Source organism: Puma concolor, chromosome E2, assembly GCF_028749965.1.
Source record: "Puma concolor isolate L17-30 chromosome E2, mPumCon1.1.hap2, whole genome shotgun sequence".
Classification (NCBI taxonomy): Eukaryota; Metazoa; Chordata; class Mammalia; order Carnivora; family Felidae; genus Puma; species Puma concolor.
Window position 1 is genome coordinate 30,791,054 of NC_141681.1, and position 14,016 is coordinate 30,805,069.

Below are 14,016 nucleotides of genomic sequence, written 5' to 3' on the forward strand. Positions count from 1 at the left end.
CTTAAAATAACTATCTCGGGGTGCCTGGGTGGCTCAGTCAGTTCAGCGTTTGACTTCGGCTCAGGTTATGATCTCACAGTTAGTGGGTTCGAGCCCCGCATCAGGCTGTGTGCTGACCACTCAGAGCCTGGAGCCTGTTTCATATTCTGTGTCTCCCTCTCTCTCTCTGACCCACCCCTGTTCATGCTCTCTCTCTGTCTCAAAAATCAATAAACGTTAAAAAAAATATTAAAAAAAATAATAACTATCTCAAGGGGCACCTGGGGGGCTCAGGTGGTTAAGCGTCCGACTTCGGCGGGGGTCACGATCTCACGGTTTGTGAGTTCGAGCTCCACGTGGGGCTCCGTGTGGACAGCTCAGAGCCTGGAACCTGCTTCGGATTCGGTGTCTCCCTCTCTCTCTGCCGCTCCTCCACTCGTGCTCTGTCTCTTTCTCTCTTTCTCTCAAAAATAAGTAAACATTAAAAAAAAATTAAAAAATAAAAATAAAAATAAATAACTATCTTAAACATCCCTTTGTAGCTCATAAGCATGATGATTGGGTGTTTATGCTGTCGTGTGATGTGGGTCTCCCTCAAACTTTGTTACGACCTTGGTGCATTACCCATCTGACATGAAAAAAAAAAAAAACCACACCAATCTTAAATATGCTCTAACAGCTAAAAGAAAACACAGAGAACGAAAAGAAACCAGCAAAACAATATATGAACCAAATTAACATATCAACAAAGAGATTGACATTATTTTAAAAGAACCAAAAGGAAATTCTGAGGCTGAAAAATAGAAGAACTGAACTGAAAAATTCACTAGAGTGGGTAAGAGCAGATTCGAACAAACAATCAGCAAACTGGAAGAGGAGTCCTTTGAAATTATTAAGTCTGAGGAGCAAAACAAATGAAGGAAAGTAATAAGAGACAAAGACCTATGAGAGGCCATTAAGCAGGCTAATCTTCAACATTTATTTATTTTTGGGATAGAGAGAGACAGAGCATGAACGGGGGAGGGGCAGAGAGAGAGGGAGACACAGAATCGGAAACAGGCTCCAGGCTCCGAGCCATCCGTCCAGAGCCCGACGCGGGGCTCGAACTCACGGACCGCGAGATCGTGACCTGGCTGAAGTCAGATGCTTAACCGACTGCGCCACCCAGGCGCCCCTAAGCAGGCTAATCTATACATTCAAGGCAGTCCCAGAAGGAGAAGGGGGTGAGAAAGGAATAGAGATTTGAAGAAATAATGGCCCAGAGTCCCAAATTTTAGAAAATACATAACTGTACCCATCCAACAACCTTCAAGTTTGTTCAAAGAAAAATATGCATGCCCATTTATCCAAAAATCTGACTTCTGAGAAATTTTTTCCTTAAGGAAATACTGTAATCTTGAACCCGGGTGGACAGTTAGCTGCAAGGACTTCTCAGAGCCATTTTATAATTATAAATAGTTGGGAACAGCCTACATGTTCAACAATAGAGGTTTGGGTAAATAAAATATATCTGTACGATGGGACGTGGTGCAGTCATTACAGAAGGTTAACAACGATGTCTGTCTGGAACTGAACATGAAGAGAAAAGAGGGTTTATAAAATGCCATGTGCAATCTTATTTTTGTACTGTAAGTATGTACGTCTATACTTGAAACATGATTTGGAAAGATAGCCATGAAAGAATGAAGAGTAGGTTTTCTTCTGAATGCATCAGGTTGAGGATGTGTTTTTGGTTTCTTCTTTTTGCTTCTATTAAGAATAAAAAACTGTGCGCATAGCTAGTATCTTGAAGATAAGAAATAACAAGCGTTGGCATAAATGTGATGAAAAGGGAACCCTCGTACACCGTTGGTGGGGATGTAAATTGGTGCAGCCATTGTGGAAAACAGTGTGGAGATTCCACAAAAAATCAAACATAGAAATACCTTATCATTCAGTAATTCCACTGCTGGGTATTTGCCCAAAGAAAAACACTAATTCAAAAAGATACATGCATCCCTATGTTACTGCAGCATTATTTATAATAACCAAGATATAGAAGCAACCCAAGTGTCCATTGGTAGATGGATGGATAAAGAAGATATGGTGTGTGTGTGTGTGTGTGTGTGTGTGTAATGGAATATTACTCAGCCATCAAAAAGAATGCCATTTGTAACAGCATGGATGGATCTAGAGGGCATTACTCTAAGTGAAAGAAGTCAGACAGAGAAAGACAAATACCACATGATTTTCCTTATATGTGGACTCTAAAAAACAAAACAAATGGACAAACAAACAGAAAAACCCAACTAGACTCTTCAATACAGAGAACAAACTGGTGGTTTCCTGAGGGGAGGTGGTGGGATGGGTGAAACAGATAAAGGGGATTAAGAGGTACAAACTTCCAGTTATAAAATAAATAAGTCACTAACATGAAAAGTACAACGTAGGGAATCTAGTCAGTAACACCGTAGTAATGTTGTGTGGTGACTACACTAATTGTGGTGAGTACTTTTTAAAAATTTTTGGATTTATAATCAGAGAAAATAGCCTGTATTAAAGTTAGTCCCATACCTAAGAAGTGTCAGAAGTGGGATTTGAATTTATATTGTTTCCCAGTACACCATGCTGCCTTCCGTCCAGCATCAACTGCCTGCTAGAGTTTCCCTTCACTTAGAATGCTCTCTTTCCCAGGGGATGCCCCCACCACGATGGGCTCCCTTCATAATTAAAAGTACTTTAATAGGCCTAGGGAGGATTTGTAGGCTGAGAAAACCAGAAGTTTCAGCATTCATTTGGCTTCCTCTTCTAAATTAGCTAAGACAGATTTAGCTTTTTTTTTTTCCTTTTTTTGAATGCTAACTCTCAGCCACCATTTCATCTGCAAATAAGAAAGCCACTCACGATGAGAGTCATACCTCCCCCAGGCCCTTTCCAGACCTCCTCCACTAATCGTGAGTGCGAGAGCCAAGAATCGGGATGACCAAACAGTTTAAAGCAAGATATTTTCATTTCTGAGTTTGTCAAGGTGTCTTCGCAAATTTCCTCTTTAATTTACATAATTTCCGCTAGCATCACTTCCCCCCGCCCCAGGGGCTTTGGATATCAGACATAAACAGGACATACGAGTCTGTCCCCTCACCTTTGCCAAAGCCTAAATGAAATCAAATAAAAAAAGTAATAAAATAAAATGAATGATGGTCATTACCTTGCCACAGCTATTTCACAGTAACAAGGTCTGACAAGTATTAATTCACCATGCAGTCATATACATGCCCAGATTATATGATGCTATACTCACTTCCCAGTACTGGGGGCTAAGATGTTTTCATCCCAAAGAATCTTTAGAATTCAAGCATATGAACTTTGAACTATGCGGTGTCTGCAAGAATCAAATTCCCACCAGGAAACGGATTCAGACAGAAGTCAACTGACGGATGGCTTCACTTGGAATTTGCAGCTTTTAAAAATAAAATAAATTTTGTCACAAATCCAGGACTACTTTGCCACCAAGAATAGAAAACAGAACCACTGGAAAGTCATGCACTCCCAAAAGATGCTAAACCCCTGAAATCATTAACCCAGGGAATAACAAAGAAGTCTTTTTATTTTATTTTATTTTATTTTTTATTTTAAAAAATTTACATCCAAATTAGCATATAGTGCAACAATGATTTCAGGAGTAGATTTCTTAGTGCCCCTTCCCCATTGAGCCCATCCCCCCTCCCACAACCCCTCCAGTAACCCTCAGTTTGTTCTCCATATTTAGGGGTCTCTTCTGTTTTGTCCCCCTCCCTGTTTTTATATTATTTTTGTTTCCCTTCCTTTATGTTCATCTGTTTTGTCTCTTCAAGTCCTCATATGAGTGAAGTCGTATGATTTTTGTCTTTCTCTGACTGACTAATTTCACTCGGCATAATATCCTCCAGTTCCATCCACGTAGTTGCAAATGGCAAGATTTCATTCTTTTTGATTGCCAAGCGATACTCCATTGTATATAGATACCACATCTTCTTTATCCATTCATCCGTCGATGGACATTTGGGCTCTTTCCATACTTTGGCTATTGTCGATAGTGCTGCTATAAACATGGGGGTGCATGTGTCCCTTCGAAACAGCCCACCTGTATCCTGCGGATAAATGCCTAGCAGTGCAATTGCTGGGTCAGAGAGTATTTCTATTTTTAGTTTTTTGAGGCCCCTCCATACTGTTTTCCAGAGTGGCTGCACCAGCTTGCATTCCCAAAGGAGTCTATTTTATATGTGAAGGCAGATGTTTTTCCAGCACAGACTCTTTCAAGTTTCAAGAGAGCCCAGGACCTAGAGCAGTGATGTCCTCGGTTAGAAAACTCAACTTGGGTTCAAGAAAGCAAGGGGGGGGATGATCTTCCCTGGGCCTGGGGTTTCCTAAGAAAGAGCTCATCTTAATACTAATATGGCAGAAATACCAGACGTACACAGCCAACCTCTTGAAAAGAAGGAGAAATCCAGAAGTGAAGGAAGCCCCAGGTTTCCAGGCAGAGGTTGTATATACCCGACTCTGTCTCATACTAGTCAGGAGATGCAAAATAGGAGGAACCAGAATCAAAGTCCTAAAAGAATGTCAACCCACAAGAACTACTTTTTTATTCCTAGAAAATTAAGACCTTACGCTAATACTTCCAAAGGGACAAATGTATAAATCAAACCCATACCAAAGGAAAGCAAGAAAAAAAAAAAGAAGAAGAAAACAGGGTACCGGGGGGCGGGGGGTTGGGGAAGTGTAATTAGACACCTAGGGTATCAGGTTTGGGGCTACCAGTCTTTCCTTTTCAGGAGCTATTAACATGTTGGACATGTTTTTATATTCCAAAAAATGCAAAGAAAACCATAACATTAAAATTCATAGGGGTTTAATTAAAATGTCTGCAAAAGTTAATATTATAGCAACTTCATGAATGGCCAAGTTTAGTATTCATAAAAATTCCATTATGCTGAAAAAAACAGTTTGAAGGGTAGATATTTCTCCCTTCGCAGGAATTCTTAGGTGCGCACGATTGCCAAGAAACCTCAACCATCGCAAACGAAATGAGGTACTCGTAGCCAAATCATTTCAAAGGCAAAATGATGTCGAAAAACCCTTTTCGACAATCATTGGGAAAGCGAGCGGCGGGGGCATTCTGATAGGTGTGCTGTGAGGCGGGGCGGGGTCTCCGAAGGAAAGGGTGCCTATGTGTCATAGCAGCCCTAAACGGGGCGGGGGGGGGGGGCACCAAGGCAGACCCAGGGACGCAGCTGCCAGGGGAATGCTGTTCCACACCATCCCCCAGTCCCTGGTCCGGTGGCCCAAGCCCTGCCCGGCTCCAGCGCCTCCCCGGCTAAGTTTCCACCTCTCTCTTAAGCTTCTATCATAAGTACAGCCCCAGGGCCAGACCCCTAATTGTCAGCTTCTTCTAAGTGCCAGGAAAAAACCTTCTGCAGCCCTCCTCCCCCTCCCCAACACAAGCCCAGGGGGTCAGGCAGGTTCAAAAGGTGAAATAAATGAATCTTTACACATTATAAGGACCCAAGCAACATTCTCTGTGGCATTAGAGCCTGGAGTGGCAGCAAGTGAAAGCAGGTGTGCGGGGCGCCCTGTCAGCTAATGACACTGATAAGCTTGCCGTGCCCGGTTCTGCTTCATTTCAAACAGACTGCTGGAAAAAAAAAAAAAAAAAAAAAAAAAAAGAGGAGGGGAAAGCCGGAGCAGAAATAATTGCGGGAGCTTCCAGCGAGCTGAGAGAGCCTGCAGGCAGAGACCAACGCGCCTGATTTCCTCCTCTTCCTTTTATTTCTAGAACCTTAAACGTTGTGCTATTATAAAAGTCATCGTGTCAGCCTTCTCCCCAGCCTCTCCGCTGCCCATTTTCAAATTGTATCAATTGGTAAGGCTTTGGGGCTGAAGGATTTTCATCTTGATTTATGGGTTCTGTGCTTTAGAGATGAAGAAGCCCCACTGACCTGATTCAAGCCCCCGGGGGGCGCGCCGTCCCGGGCACGTGTTTATAATCGGATCCTCCCGAAAGCGCGGAGAGGCTAGGGAAGGCTTGGTGTGTGTCTCTTCTTCTCTTCCTTCCTTTCTTTTTTTCTTTTCTTAAAATACTAGACACTACAGCAAATTGCAGGTGAACAGCATAGTGCTCAATCTCCAGGCCAGGTGGGCGAAGGGGAGTCTCTGATCCTTAACAGGGATTTGGGCTCTGTCCTTGAGGACACTGATGACCACTGGCTTCAAAACTGGGGACCTGAGAAATAAGGCAGAGCGGGGACCTCACAGAGGGGCCCTTCTACACTACTACTTTGTAAGCAAAGAACGGACGGGGTTGGAGAGGAAGGGCTGTGCTCGCCTTTTTAACCAGAGGACTCCCTACACGGTGGAAAAAAAAAAAAAAGTAAATAAACATATGCCTAAATGCTGATTTCTGCAAGTCCGTGGCTTTGCGGGGAGGGCTCACACGTTGCTTTCCAAGTTCTCATAGTGGGGGGCGGGGGGTGGTGGTGCAGAGAGTGGGTTATTGAAATGTTCAGCTGGATCGTGGGAGGGCTACGCAACAAAAAGCGACTTCCACAGCCCTCTCCACGCATTGTCCACCGGGGACTCTGGAATAAACGGCCAGCTGGCTTTGTCATGCAAAAAGATGCGGCCAGTCCCACCTGTCACCCACCACCCCCACTGGGGCAGCAGGCAGGAAACGAGAAGGGAGACAGGAGGCCCAGAAGGGGTCCACGGGCACAGAGAGAGAGATGGAACCTCCCTCGGGCTCTCATCCGGGCCCTTCAGAGCGGGGTGGAAGCAGGGGTAAGCTCGGGGCAGCTCCGGAAAGGCCTGAGAAGGACCCTGGTAAAAATCGAGGGGTCAGGTTCAGGGGCCGGGCGGCGCAGACGCTGCCAAACGCACATATAAATTAATCAGACACCTGCACTGAATTTATCACCGGCGCTCTCGGGATGAACATGGCAAAGACATATGAGGCCCCATCTCCGAATTTCCCCAGGAACAATGATGGCGTTTCCCCATAGTCTTTTCCCTAATTCTCTCCAATTAATCCAAGTGTGTAGTTACAGGCCGGTTGACTTAACAGCCTCGCGTTTCTGGGCCTCAAAAAAAAAAAAAAAAAATCACACCTTCCTGAGCCTGGAGCCCCTTGCAAAGGCACCCACAAGAGACGCGGCTCTCCGTGGCCCATGTAAAATTGGCGAGAAATAAATCTCAGCGTTGAGAGAGAGAGAGAGACAGACAGACAGAGAGAAAGAGGGAGAGAGAGAGGATGCTAATTGTACCAGGGACGCTGACAGACTTGGCAGAAAGTGTCTTCATTGAGAAATTGCGATCTGAAGTTCTCCCTTGTTCCTTCAGAAACAGGAGGAGAGAGGCATGGGGGAACCTGACAGGAAGTGAGGATCCGAGACTTCAAATACAAACATTATGAAAAACAAGCAACATCTGCAAACAGTAAGTACTTATTTATATTTTATGGAGTGTGTGCTTGGGATTCTGACAGGGTTTTAAACAGAGACCATATTAGGCCCATTCAGAGTCGAGAATGTCCCTTTTAAAAATGCATTACCCTGCTGCTCGGGCAGGTCGGCGGCTCGGCTGGCCTCAGGTGAGCCCTGACCCCTCCCGACCTGGTCTAACAAAACACACATGCGGGTTTGCAATGGGACCGTTTACTGCTCCTCTCTCAAGGTCAGCGCAGGCGGGCGCTGGAGGGTTAGTATTCAGCAGGCTTCTCCCTCAGCTGACAGAGTCGCTTTGAACTTTTCCCTTTTGAACAAATAGGACGGGAAACTGCAAAGAAACAAGGGCTGGGAATCATAGAAAAGAGTGCGCGGCAAATAAATAAATAAGCCGCAAATAAATAAATAAATGGCCAGCCGTGTCCCCGGCAAATGAAAGGCACCACTCCTGGATTTCCAGTGTCTCCATGCATTTGGTGCATAGGAGAAACTTTAAAATAAAGACAATAGAATAAACCGGCTCTCTTTTTCTTCCCCACTCCGAAGGATGAACCCTTTATTTTTGACAGCAAATAAGAGGCAGTTGGCAGGTATGGTGTGCTGTGAACCATAAAATATTTAGTAAGGCAATAACGACTCCCCGGACAGCTTAAGAAAACCACGATTATATTCAGAGAGAAAGCCATGAACAAACAGAGGGGGGGAAATACAAAGAAAGATAAAGGAAGGCCTTTCATCAGGACTTCCTGTCCAATAATGCAGCCAGGCTTGATCCATATGTTTTGAGAAAAATCAAAGCGTCACAACTATCCAAAATGTCAATAGCTCCGGTAAGGAATATTGTCTAACATTTTCTATTACACCGTTCAAGAATTTGCCTCCCAGCGCAATTTGGAAGGAAAAAAAAAAACAACAACAAAAAAACCCCTTTTCTTTCGAAAACACTCAAAGGAAAGAAAGGCGAGGGGGGAAGAAGGAAGCGGAACAAGGCGCATTTCAGTGCAGCGTGTAATACAATAATGCTCTGGGCTCCCAAACCAGCCTGAAAGCCGATCCTCTGATGAAAGTGAGTTCTCCTCCACACCTCTCGGGTGTTCTGTCCTTTCTTTGCAGACACTCCTGCAAAGGCACTTCCTGGACAGTTGGATGTAACAGAGCAATCTCCATGCAGCAGGAAACCAGAGAAGGCGAACTTTCAGCAGCCTTAATATTTGGATAATCCTGCATAATGACTTCAGGGTTGCATCTGGAAAGCTCCACTGGCTCCTCTCCATGCTAGGCGCCTGGCCCGCTGGGTGACCCGAGTAAGGGAGGGGAGGGGGGGGAGAAAAGGACCCCCGTGTGTAAACAAACAATTTATTGCTGCCTCGGCGAAATGTAAACAAAACCCACCCACCTTGCCCTGGGGATCGGCTTGGCCTAGCGAGTTTGACAGAACTTGCTGCTCGGCTGGCATCTCCCGGAGTTGCCTCCCCAACATCCTGGAAAATTCTAGAGGGAAAAACCACGCACGAGTGGCTGCTTTCTGTGCCTCGTGGAATCTTAAATAGAATGAAACAGGCCTCCAACAATCAATATTACTGACAAATTAATCTCTGCGAATAAACTTGTTAGCTTCAAGGCTGTCCCGGTGCCCGACATAATTGTTTAAATGAAGTTGGGGCCTTTATGCCAGTTTGTTGGTATTTTTCCTGGCCATCTCTCCCTGTGGGTAGTGCTCCGATTGGCCCGAGGGATTTGGCCTCATCAGATAAAATCATACAGTGGCCCTGACCTTGCTCCTTTAATTCTCTCTCCACTAGGCCTTTGTCTCTGTTTCACAACAAACACTTGCCAGATGCTGAGAAGATGCCCTTAGCCTATCTTGAAAGAGGGAGAAGGCAAGAGGGGGGGGACAGGCAGTGGTTGTCTACATTTCTGTCCAAACCCAGAATTTACCAGAAATAGTTTGTAAGTACCAGGTAAGCAAGGCACTCCATGTCAGGGTTTCAAAATTCTCATTTATTATTTTTTTTTTCTTAAGGAATGGAAAGGGCATACAATACTTCTGTGACCTCAAGATTTCTAACCATGCGTGTGGCCGTGGTGGTGTGTATGTGGGGGGGGGGGGGGGGTTCACATCCAGAGCTAAAATGCACCCAGTCTGCATCAGTATTAAGTATCGAGATATTCTCTACCAGTTGCTAAACAGCCATTACCCTCAACCCCTGGTCGCTCATTGCCCTGGCCTTTCCCCAGAGCTTCCACCCTTCCCATAATTCAGCACCTAAGGGGTTAACATCTGGCAAGGCAAAAGGACCCCCAGGACATCCCTGTCCAGTGCTGATTGGTGAGGGCCATTGCTCACCATTGTATGGTATTTTGATAGAACTCTACTCAGTTCCACAGCATTTTTTGCCAAGCCTGAGGTCCTGCAACCTTGCGCTTGGTTGAGTTTTTACAGAACTTCTGGAGGGCGAGGCTTTCCTGAGCTCTCCTCTCCTTGGGACCCAGTGTCCAGCTGACCTCAATCTCCATCTGAGACCCGGAGCGGGGCTTTGAGACACTCAGGAACATCAGAGCAAACAGGCGAAACTCAGCTGCCTCTTTCTCGAATCACAAACAGTAAACACCAGCAGAAATCAACAGTCACAAGGGTATAATTGTCATTAGTATGTAAATTTTAAAAGCTCAGTCAAAAATATCAATACCTCCCACTTTATTTATTACTATATAAAGATGGATGGTAGTGGAGCATAGCATTGATTTTCAGAGCCCTTAAAAAAAAAAGGCAAGGAAGAAAATAGTCAAAGACAACTTAACACAAAACGCTGTGTCTCAGAATTAATCATTGTGCCTTTTAAAACACACACACACACACACACACACTTACAAAAACACTGTACCAATGGCCTATGTGGTTCAATCTTACTTGATTGGCTTTTCTGAAAATGAAGAAATGGAAGAGGCCATTTATGTAAAGAGCCCTCTCAGAATGGATTAGATGTAAAGACGGGTTAGCATTTTTACTGTATCGACAGCAGACCATTAGGCAAGCACACTCCAGCCTCGCCACGGAGAGGAAATCGAAGAGAACAGTTCCCTGGCTGGGCTGGGCAGGACAACCTATCAGCTCCGGGGCCCAGCCGACCAGGCTGTCACTGATCATGCCCTCCCTGCCTGCTGTAATTACGCCATCACCTTCCTATTTACTAAAGTGCTCATAGGAATAGTCGTGACCACTAAATAAATAAGTGAATTCATCATCAGGTTTAAAACTCTTCTGGAGAGTCTATAACCCTGGGAATTATATTTGTGTCTGAAATGACGCAGAGCTCAGAGCATAATCGTCCCCTGTGCCGTGAAAGGATGGGTCACTTCTCTGCTTGTGACATTTTGAGATGTTTGCATTTATACAGAGGGAGAAGAGGGGTGGAGAAAAAAAGATAGGGAAGGGGGAAAAAAAAAAGAAAAGAATAAAGATGTCGAGACGTAATCATTTTGAAAGTGTCTGTATGATGCCATTCATTTTGTTTCTCGGGCTCTGCACCTTTGAACATCCTCCTGATTAATGCAGGTAACCTTGTTTTTTTTTTTTTTTTTGTAGCCTAGATAGGGGTTGTGTCTCCCTACGTCTCTCTCAGTCTCCTGGTGAGGCAAGATTTCCAAAAAAAATAGGAATGCCCATGTTTTAAAGTAATAAGATAAGGGTACTATTTGTCTATTTCCTGAATTCCAGGGCTCTGTCTCTCGCGCTCCTCGACAAACCCTGTGAACTCCGGATTACTGTCTTGAGCTTTATTACGGCATCTGGGAAAACTTATTTTTTATAGACTTGTTCCATCAATAATCAGGCTACAAGCCAAGAGCAGCACCTCACATTCCTTCAAACTAGCAATGTGCACCTTTTTTGAGCAGCATTTTGTCAAGAGAACCCCAGTCTCCGATGCGGGCTGTTTATCAGGGTCCGTGCTTACCAGGCTGATACTTTGAATTTATCGGGATGCTTCAAAGGTATGCGCCGGCAATATAGTTCTCTTCTTCACCCTGCTTATGAAGTACAACTGTGGTTCGAAATGAACATCAAGTTGCGAGCTGTCTTCTTGCTGTAATTGGATTTAATTCATTATCTTTCATTTCAATAAAATCACAGGAAAACACAGGGATATAAATGTGTAGGCTAATTGCTTATGGAAATTCAGGTGCCGTACTTGGCATAAATTTACCTCTTGCATGAGGAAGACACAGTTGTGTCATTATCATGGAATTTTACAACAATATGTAATTATAGAGAGAAGCAGGTGTAATTAGCAAGTCTTTCCACAAAGCAGGTAGCGTCCTTGGTTAAATATTTACAGCTGCGTCAACAGCCAGTAATAATGAGAGTTTTCTCAGCCACACGTTACAGAGCATCCAACAAATATTATGAAAAGTGGTCATTATCAGCCCGGCACGCACTGCTTTGCCTTCCTGCTTGCCAGAAACGCTTCTGTATGGTCTGCGGGACGACAATCCGGGCTGGGTCGGCTGTGCTGGTTTCATCTGTGATGAAGACAAGTAACTAAGATCTCCGCTTCCCTTGTTGCTCCAGAGAGGAGCAATTAAAGCTGCATATTTAGAGATGACATCAGCCAGGATCCCTGTGCAGAGAGGGAAATGCATTGCTTCTCCTTCCCTTCCTTCTTTTCTCATTCCCTTTTCTGTCCGGAGGAAAGCCACGGCCAACTGCAAGGGTACCGGGAGTCTGCAGGCTTGCACGCTCCAAACTGCCGGCCAAGGGTCAGCCTGACCTGCAGCTGTGGCACAAAATAAAATCAACGCGGCCCACACTGTGCAAACACCCTCTGCGGCTCTTTATTACCAAATGATATGAACTTTGACCCAACCCAAATAAAATTTAATATTTTCTCCCAAATATTTAAAAAAAAATCATTCTGGGGCTCGAGAGGAGTCAGGGAGTCTGTGTGCCGTAATTTGACATCTGAATTATTCTGAGGCTAATACGAAAGCTATTCGCAAGCTTATTTGGAGATGTGTCAATCAAGATATCACTTGGGCAGGGAAGACGGGCCCGGGCTTAGGGCTGCAGATAGCTTTCAGGGAACCACAAAATAAAAGCAAGGCAAGCTCTGATGAATATGTTACGTCTTCATTCTTGACGATGACATATGTTTTGTTTTTTCTCTCTCTCTTGGTAGAGAGTACGAACGTAGGAGAGCGGTGGCCACAGGATGTGCCTTTTTTCCACACCTGTAAAAACATTTTAACGTTTATTAAAAATGATAACCATAAACAACAAACATGGTGTCGAAACTCGCCTCTGTTAATTTCAACGCGCTGATTAAGATTTTAAGCAACGCTTCTAAATTAGACTGTCAGGCTGCTGTCTTCGACGCGGGGTTGAGGTTCTGATCTCGCGCAAGGCTTGTTTGAGCAAGCAGCCTTTCTGAGTTGATCGTGAGCTGGGCTAGCAATGTTCAGTGTTCTCTCATTCATTGCCGATGAGATGGGGGTGATTCAATTAGCCCTGATTGTCCATGAGATGCGGCCCAAAATAAAACGCCTGGGCTCTGATAGCCTCCTCCCGAGGTATCTCCCAGCTGACAAGTAACAATGTTAATTACCCATTGTTACGATCTGAAAGACAGAATTTTAATTATGTAAATTTGAAGCCATCTTGTTCATATGAGCAAAAAATAAGCAGACAGTGTTTTTCTTCGAGGGAACTGTAATCCCTGTTTGGAATCTCTGAAAGCTTCACTGTGATGTGAGTGATGTGTCAGAGAAGAGTCAACTCCATCCATGCCTGAGCAACCTGGCGATGACTTCTTTCTCAAGAGACAAAGAATAGGACATTGTCTTTGACATTTCTCCTGGCATCATTCTTGGGAGGCTCTGACAGCCAGTTTGCGTGGCCATGTCCGCTCACATAGAGGGTGTCTATAATGGATGGCTTTGCAAAATGCAAAAAACACTTCCAATTTCAATACCTGTGAGGCCCAGCCGTTGCCAAACAGAAATTACATCAAACACCTTCAATAATAGGTCCCTCCAGTAAGTTGGAAACATTTTTTTTTTTCGCTAGCCACCAAAGCTCCAGTTAGCAAAATTCCACAAGCTGGAAAAATAAAACCATCTTCTCTCTGGAGCTCTGGAGAATTCAGGGAACCTTCGCATTCCCCGGGGGATTACTTTATTCCAGAAGTTTGTGCTCCGTGGCCGTTCACCTTCATCCGCTCAGCATACCCTGCATCTTTAGGAATCTGTCAAACGTCCGGGAGGTACATGGTACCCAAGGAATGCAGGCGGGTGTTTATGGGGATCGAGTGCGACTTGATCTCGAGCTGAGGCGCTCCAAACCTCCCGGGGTTATATGGTGGTGCATGCATCTCAGAGTCTTGGGAAAACTAATGGGGTAGAGAGAGATCATGTAACTCAGCTAGAAAAGAATGTAAAATTTTATGATTATATTAAAACGAACAGTGATAAATTACGGATGAGAATTTAAATTTATTAATTTTTAAAGATGAAACAGGAGACACTTAAAAGAAAATGTTTCCCTGGAGTAGAATGCCTAGCCCATGCTCTCACCACACCCCGG

General features: G+C 44.5%; 1 long non-coding RNA gene and 1 other non-coding gene across 2 annotated transcripts; both read left to right on the top strand.

Moving 5' to 3' along the window:
- The first annotated feature begins 509 nt into the window (after positions 1 to 509).
- Positions 510 to 613, top strand: LOC147573460 (small nucleolar RNA U13). Its single transcript, XR_015245183.1, has one exon. It is a non-coding gene; the product is annotated as a small nucleolar RNA U13 (small nucleolar RNA).
- Positions 614 to 7,235: 6,622 nt separating this feature from the next.
- LOC147573461 (uncharacterized) lies at positions 7,236 to 9,063 on the top strand. The gene is made up of 2 exons (XR_015244798.1): positions 7,236 to 7,428; positions 8,550 to 9,063. It is a non-coding gene; the product is annotated as an uncharacterized LOC147573461 (long non-coding RNA).
- The last annotated feature ends 4,953 nt before the right edge of the window (positions 9,064 to 14,016 follow it).